This window comes from Drosophila suzukii, unplaced genomic scaffold (genome assembly GCF_043229965.1).
Source record: "Drosophila suzukii unplaced genomic scaffold, CBGP_Dsuzu_IsoJpt1.0 scf_8, whole genome shotgun sequence".
NCBI lineage: Eukaryota > Metazoa > Arthropoda > Insecta > Diptera > Drosophilidae > Drosophila > Drosophila suzukii.
This window is the reverse complement of record NW_027255940.1, coordinates 235,847-244,447: the sequence shown is the minus strand read 5'-3', so window position 1 is coordinate 244,447 and position 8,601 is coordinate 235,847.

The window sequence follows — 8,601 nt, the reverse complement described above, 5'->3', positions numbered from 1 at the left end:
CAGCATGCATATTCAAAAGGCAAGTCCACCGAATCAGCTCTACACGCGGTAGTCAGCCAAATCGAAAAGTCACTCAATCACAAGGAATACGCACTTGCTGCATTTCTGGATATAGAGGGCGCTTTCAACAATGTTCTCCCTACAGCCATAACCGAATCCCTCACCGACCTGGGTGTTGAGATCCAAATCGAGTTAATCCATAAATTGCTGATGAGCAGAATGGTAACCTCCACGCTAGGAATCTCAACACAAACAAGGTTCGTGAACAGGGGAACCCCTCAGGGTGGTGTACTCTCCCCCCTGCTATGGAACATCGCAGTAAATAAGCTGTTGTGCTACATGGAAGGGGGTGGATGCAAGGTTGTGGCATATGCGGACGATGTAGCCATTATTTTCTCAGGAAAATTTCCTCAGACACTATGCGATCTAATGACCGCCAAACTTAAAATACTCTCTGACTGGACAACAGAAAGAGGTCTAGGGGTAAACCCCTCGAAAACGGAACTGGGCTGTTTACAAACAGATACAAGATTCCTCAACTAAACCCACCAATATTAAATAACTGCTCTCTCTCCTTCAGTAACAACGCCAGGTATTTGGGGTTAATATTAGATAAGCGTCTGACATGGAGACTAAACAGCCAAGAGAGAACGAGGAAGGCAACAATTGCCCTCTACTCCTGCAAAAAGGCCATCGGAACGAAATGGGGCATGTCCCCAAAAATCGTCAACTGGATACACACAGCGATAGTTAAGCCTATTCTGCTCTACGGAGTGTCAATATGGTGGCCCGCGCTAATGAAGCGGACAACCACAACAAACCTAAACAAGGTACAACGAATGGCATCCTTATGCATAAGCGGAGCCCTTCGCACCACCCCCAACGAGGCGCTAAATGCTATTCTGAACCTTCCAAGTCTGGACTTAGCCGGCATGGAACGAGCTAAGATAGCTGCGGTTCGGATGAGGGACTTAGGGCAGTGGAAGCCCCAAATATACGGTCATGCCAGGATACTCCAGCAGGACACAATGATCCCACCCAGTACAGATCTATGTAAACCTATTGAATACATCCACACCCCCTTTGAAGCCTTGCTCCCAACCAGAGAAGACTGGGAACAAGGCCAGCCGGGCCCTACAGAGGCAGTCAATTTCTACACTGACGGCTCAAAATTAAATAATCAAGTCGGAGGAGGTATATACTCCGAACAACTTAATATCAGGAAATCCTTCAGACTTCCGGATCACTGTAGCGTCTTCCAGGCGGAAGTATTTGCCATAATTGAAGCTTTGATGCTTCTGAACGATGCAAACTGTCAGAATAAACTGATTAACATCTATAGTGATAGTCAAGCGGCTATCAGGTCGATTATCTCGACCAATACAAACTCCCACACCATATCAAACTGCCGCAAATCTCTGCACGAGATGGCTCTGCAGTTTAAAATTTACCTGATTTGGGTCACCGGAACATTACAGGCAACTGTATTGCAGATGAGCTAGCCAGGCATGGCACTACCGTTCCTCTCCTTCCGGACAAGGAGAACATCGGTATGCCGATGGCCACCTGCAAGCTTAACATTAGAAATCAATACAATAAACTTGCGAGCCTAGCATGGACACATGTTAAGCACTGTCGCATCTCTCGCCAGACATGGCCAATCATCGACGCGAAGAGAACTTCGGAACTATTAAGACTAAACCGTACCAAGTGCGGAATGGTAATACGAATGTTAACAGGCCACTGGTTGGTTGGCACACACGCAAGCAGATTGGGCGCGCCCCGAAACGATTTCTGCAGAAGCTGCAGGGACGAGGAGGAAGAGGAAACGGTGGAACACCTGTTCTGTTCCTGCCCGGCCCTGTGCAGATCTAGACTGTACCACTTAGGGATTCCCTTCATGAACAGTCTATCCGAACTGGCGAACATAAGCCTAAAACGAATAATAAAATTCATTAAAGCAACCGGATGGGAATTATGCTAAGCCAGCTGCAATAATGGCAGCAGATTTTTAAGAAAAGGGATACAGATCCACGCGGTACCACAATGGACCTTTTAAGGACTAAGTGTGTCAATAATTTGGCAGCCGCTCTAACCTAACCTAACCTATGGGCTTGTGGAATGATTTTGTAGTAATCTGTATTAAAAAATATAATTCTAAAGGTAGTAAAAAATATGACCGTTTTTATGTCATTGACTTTAATTTTGCGAAGGTTTACTGAAATGGGCCTTCTTTCCATCTTTAAAAGCCCATAATTTGGTCAAATGAACTCGGATTTCAATATGACATGCTTTATGGGCTTGTGGAATGATTATATTGTTATCTGCATTAAAATATATAACTTTAAAGGTAGTACAAAATGTAACCGTTTTTATGTCATTGATTTTAATTTTGCGAAGGTTTATAGAAATGGGCCTTCTTTACATCTTTAAAAGCCCATAACTTGGTCAAATGAACTCGGATCTCGATATGGCATACCTTTATGGGCTTGTAGAATGATTTTGTTGTAATCTGTATTAAGAAATATAATTCAAAACGAAGTTAATAATATGACCGTTTTTATGTCATTAATTTTAATTTTGCGAAGGTTTACTGAAATTGGCCTTCTTTCCATCTTTAAAAGCCCATAACTTGGTCAAATGAACTCGGATTTTGATATGGCTTACCTTTATGGGCTTGTGGCATGATTATGTTGATATCTGCATTAAAATATATATTTTTTAAGGTAGTGAAAAATATGATCGTTTTAATGTCATTGATTTCAATTTTGCGACGGCTTACTGAAATGGGCCTTCTTTCCATCTTTAAAAGCCCATAACTTGGTCAAATGAACTCGGATTTCGATATGGCATACCTTTATGGGCTTGTGGAAAGATTATGATGCTATCTGCATTAAAATATATAACTTTAAAGGTAGTAAAAAATATGACCGTTTATATGTCATTGATTTTAATTTTTTGAAGGTTTACTGAAATTTTCCTTCTTTCCATTTTGAAAAGCCCATAACTTGGTCAAATGAACTTGGATTTCGATATGGCATACCTTTATGGGCTTGTGAAATGATTATGTTGTTATCTGCATTAAAATATATAACTTTAAAGGTATTAAAAAATATGACCGTTTTTATGTCATTGATTTTAATTTGGAGAAGGTTTACTGAAATGGGCCTTCTTTAAATCTTTAAAAGCCCATAACTTGGTCAAATAAACTCGGATTTCGATATGGCCTTTATGGGCTTGTAGAATGATTTTGTTGTAATCTGTATTAAGAAATATAATTCAAAACGAAGTTAAAATTATGACCGTTTTTATGTCATTAATTTTAATTTTGCGAAGGTTTACTGAAATGGGCCTTCTTTCTTTTTATCTTTATAAGCCCATAACTTGGTCAAATGAACTCGGATCTCGATATGGCATACCTTTATGGGCGTGTGGAATGATTTTGTAGTAATCTGTATTAAAAAATATAATTCTAAAGGTAGTAAAAAATATGACCGTTTTTATGTCATTGACTTTAATTTTGCGAAGGTTTACTGAAATGGGCCTTCTTTCCATCTTTAAAAGCGCATAACTTGGTCAATTGAACTCGGATTTCGATATGGCATACCTTTATGGGCTTGTAAAATGATTTTGTTGTAATCTGTATTAAGAAATATAGTTCAAAACGAAGTTAATAATATGACCGTTTTTATGTCATTAAGTTTAATTTTGCTTGTGCTTGTAGAATGATTATTTTGATATCTGCATTAAAATATATAACTTTAAAGGTAGTGAAAAATATGATCGTTTTTATGTCATTGATTTCAATTTTGCGAAGGCTTACTTAAATGGGCCTTCTTTCCATCTTTAAAAGCCCATAACTTGGTCAAATGAACTCGAATTTCGATATGGCATGCCTTGATGGGCTTGTGGAATGATTATGTTGTTATCTGCATTAAAATATATAACTTTAAAGGTAGTAAAAAATATGACCGTTTATATGTCATTGATTTTAATTTTTTGAAGGTTTACTGAAATTTTCCTTCTTTCCATTTTGAAAAGCCCATAACTTGGTCAAATGAACTTGGATTTCGATATGGCATACCTTTATGGGCTTGTGAAATGATTATGTTGTTATCTGCATTAAAATATATAACTTTAAAGGTATTAAAAAATATGACCGTTTTTATGTCATTGATTTTAATTTGGAGAAGGTTTACTGAAATGGGCCTTCTTTAAATCTTTAAAAGCCCATAACTTGGTCAAATAAACTCGGATTTCGATATGGCATACCTTTATGGGCTTGTAGAATGATTTTGTTGTAATCTGTATTAAGAAATATAATTCAAAACGAAGTTAAAATTATGACCGTTTTTATGTCATTAATTTTAATTTTGCGAAGGTTTACTGAAATGGGCCTTCTTTCTTTTTATCTTTATAAGCCCATAACTTGGTCAAATGAACTCGGATCTCGATATGGCATACCTTTATGGGCGTGTGGAATGATTTTGTAGTAATCTGTATTAAAAAATATAATTCTAAAGGTAGTAAAAAATATGACCGTTTTTATGTCATTGACTTTAATTTTGCGAAGGTTTACTGAAATGGGCCTTCTTTCCATCTTTAAAAGCGCATAACTTGGTCAATTGAACTCGGATTTCGATATGGCATACCTTTATGGGCTTGTAAAATGATTTTGTTGTAATCTGTATTAAGAAATATAGTTCAAAACGAAGTTAATAATATGACCGTTTTTATGTCATTAAGTTTAATTTTGCTTGTGCTTGTAGAATGATTATTTTGATATCTGCATTAAAATATATAACTTTAAAGGTATTGAAAAATATGATCGTTTTTATGTCATTGATTTCAATTTTGCGAAGGCTTACTTAAATGGGCCTTCTTTCCATCTTTAAAAGCCCATAACTTGGTCAAATGAACTCGAATTTCGATATGGCATGCCTTGATGGGCTTGTGGAATGATTATGTTGTTATCTGCATTAAAATATATAACTTTAAAGGTAGTAAAAAATATGACCGTTTATATGTCATTGATTTTAGTTTTTTGAAGGTTTACTGAAATTTGCCTTCTTTCCATCCTTAAAAGCCCATAACTTGGTCAAATGAGCTTGGATTTCGATATGGCATACTTTTATGGGCTTGTGGAATGATTATGTTGTTATTTGCATTAAAATATATAACTATAAAGGTAGTAAAAAATACGACCGTTTTTATGTAATTAATTTTAATTTTGCGAAGGTTTACTGATATGGGCCTTCTTTCCATCTTTAAAAGCCCATAACTTGGTCAAATGAACTCGGATTTTGATATAGCTTATGGCTTGTGATTTAATTTTGCGAAGGTTTACTGAAATGGGCCTTCTTTCCATCCTTAAACGCCCATAACTTGGTCAAATGAACTCGGATTTCGATATGGCACACCTTTATGGGCTTGTTGAATGATTATGTTGCTATCTGCATTAATATATTTGACTATGACTATTTTTATGTCATTGATCTCAATTTTGCGAAGGCTTACTGAAATGGGCTTTCTTTCCATATTTAAAAGCCCATAACTTGGTCAAATGAACTCGGATTTCGATATGGCATACCTTTATGGGCTTGTGGAATGATTATGTTGTTATCTGCATTAAAATATATAACTTTAAAGGTAGTAAAAAATATGACCGTTTTTATGTAATTGATATTAATTTTGCGAAGGTTTACTGAAATGGGCCTTCTTTCCATATTTAAAAGCCCATAAGTTGGTCAAATGAACTCGGATTTCGATATGGCATACCTTTATGGGCTTGTGGAATGATTTGTTGTTATCTGCATTAAAATATATAACTTTAAAGGTAGCAAAAAATATGACTGCTTTTATGTCATTGATTTCAAATTTGCGAAGGTTTACTGAATTGGGCCTTCTTTAGATTTTTAAAAGCCCATAACTTGGTCAATCGGACGCGGGTTTCGATATGGCATACCTTTATGGGATTGTGGCATGATTATGTTGATATCTGCATTAAAATATATAACTTTAAGGGTAGTAAAAAATACTGAAATGGGCCTTCTTTCCATCTTTAAAAGCCCATAACTTGGTCAAATGAACTCGGATTTTGATATGGCTTACCTTTATGGGCTTGTGGCATGATTATGTTGATATCTGCATTAAAATATATAACTTTAAAGGTAGTAAAAAATATGACCGTTTATATGTCATTGATTTTAGTTTTTTGAAGGTTTACTGAAATTTGCCTTCTTTCTATCCTTAAAAGCCCATAACTTGGTCAAATGAACTTGGATTTCGATATGGCATACTTTTATGGGCTTGTGGAATGATTATGTTGTTATTTGCATTAAAATATATAACTTTAAAGGTAGTAAAAAATGCGATCGTTTTTATGTCATTGATTTCAATTTTGCGAAGGCTTACTGAAATGGGCCTTCTTTCCATCTTTAAAAGCCCATAACTTGGTCAAATGAACTCGAATTTCGATATGGCATGCCTTGAAGGGCTTGTGGAATGATTATGTTGTTATCAGCATTAAAATATATAACTTTAAAGGTAGTAAAAATATGACCGTTTATATGTCATTGATTTTAGTTTTTTGAAGGTTTACTGAAATTTGCCTTCTTTCCATCCTTAAAAGCCCATAACTTGGTCAAATGAGCTTGGATTTCGATATGGCATACTTTTATGGGCTTGTGGAATGATTATGTTGTTATTTGCATTAAAATATATAACAATAAAGGTAGTAAAAAATACGACCGTTTTTATGTAATTAATTTTAATTTTGCGAAGGTTTACTGATATGGGCCTTCTTTCCATCTTTAAAAGCCCATAACTTGGTCAAATGAACTCGGATTTTGATATGGATTAAGAACTTTCAGAGAACTTTCAGTGAACGGTCGTGTTTTTGTCTTGCGCTCCGAATTTTTGTTCTTTTTGTCCATAAACCATCGGGGTTTAATTCATATTTTCATACGTCTATATAACTTTTTATGTCCCTAACAACATCCGTTCGCTTCGCGAGTGCATAGTGATTGTTTTGTGTTTAAATTAACAAAATTAGTTTGCACGTCTAATCTCTGTGCAGTGTTTGTTGTTATAGTTTTTTTCTAATTGCCTTCTTCTTTTCTTCCAAACGCTGTTTGGAGCGGTAAGTGTCTAAACGGTAGTTACCCGCTCTCCCGCACTCCCGCTTATAACTTTGTTTTTGGAACATCTAAAACTTACGCTCCCCCAGCTTACTTACTCCCGCTCATTCTCTCCCGCTCTCTAACTCTCTCTTTTACTTGCGTAGCTTTATTCTCTTGGCACTGTGGTTCGGAATATCGCGATAATGGCTGTCTGCAATTTAAAGAAATGCAAGTCGTTAATTTCGGCTGGACAACAGAGCATTCCGTGCCATTCGTGTGAGAATATTTTTCATGCAAAATGCCTTGGCTATTCGGGCCTGGTACGCGATGCAATCGACATGAGAAGTGGCTTGCGCTACTATTGTGATGAATGCATTGCTTATGAAACCCAGGCACTCTCTATAAGGCGGCTTACAAAAAGCACTGTTACGGAATTAATCCGGAACAGCCGTAAAAATACGGATCTGCTTGTGGCGCTTGAGTCGCAGCTCACTAGCCGTATGCTATCTGAGCCCGATTCTCCTAAGCGTAAAAAGATCGCGGTCGATAGACAACCCACGGTAGCCGCTAGTGTAACTCTCTCTGGCGATCCGGGGTCTGCAGCACAGCAGTCGATCTCAGCCGCCGCACAAATGGTACTGAGATCGAAAGCTAAAAAAGATTCGGTTTCCGAATGCAAAGGACGCGAGATTTTGCCGCATGAGACGCCCGAAAAATCTGCTATAAGCAATACTTTAATAATTCCAACGCCGCATGTTGACTTAACGTCCGGAGTACCGAATGAAACTGGTAGTGCAGCCGTAAATGCGGTAGTACCTAAACCTGTCACATGCGTGGTACCTAAAACAGTCACCTGTGTACCGCAGCGGAAACAAATTTTTGTTTCTCGGCTAAATCCTGACCTTTCATCGCTGGACATTACGGCCTATATCCGTAACAAAGTTCAGATTGATGATCTAAAGGTTGAACGATTTAATTTTCCATATGCTAGGGAAGTATCATCTTTTAAGATCGGTGTTCCCTGTGCTCATTTTGCAACTATGTGCTCAGCCAATTTTTGGCCTGTTGGCATTTTTGTTAAAGAGTACGAAGCTAAAAAAAAGAAAATTCGTTCAAAGGAAGTTGGAAATCCCTTTAAAGAGCCATCCACATCTACATCCTCATCTATCTCAAAAAACTAGATTCTTTTCTTCAGCTTTATTATCAGAATACAAGAGGTTTACAAAGTAAGTTGACCAAATTGTATACTGATAGTTTTTCCTTGTCTTCCCATGTTATTGTTTTTACTGAAACCTGGTTGAAACCGGAAGTTCTAAGTTCCGAAGTTTTTCCAAGTAAGTACACAACTTACAGGCTTGATCGTCCGTCCCGACGTGGAGGTGGAGTTTTAATTGCAGTTGACTCAGAATTAACGTCTGAAGTAATAACGTCCGACGAAATAAATGACATTGAATTTCTGTGTATAAAACTATCCCTTCCG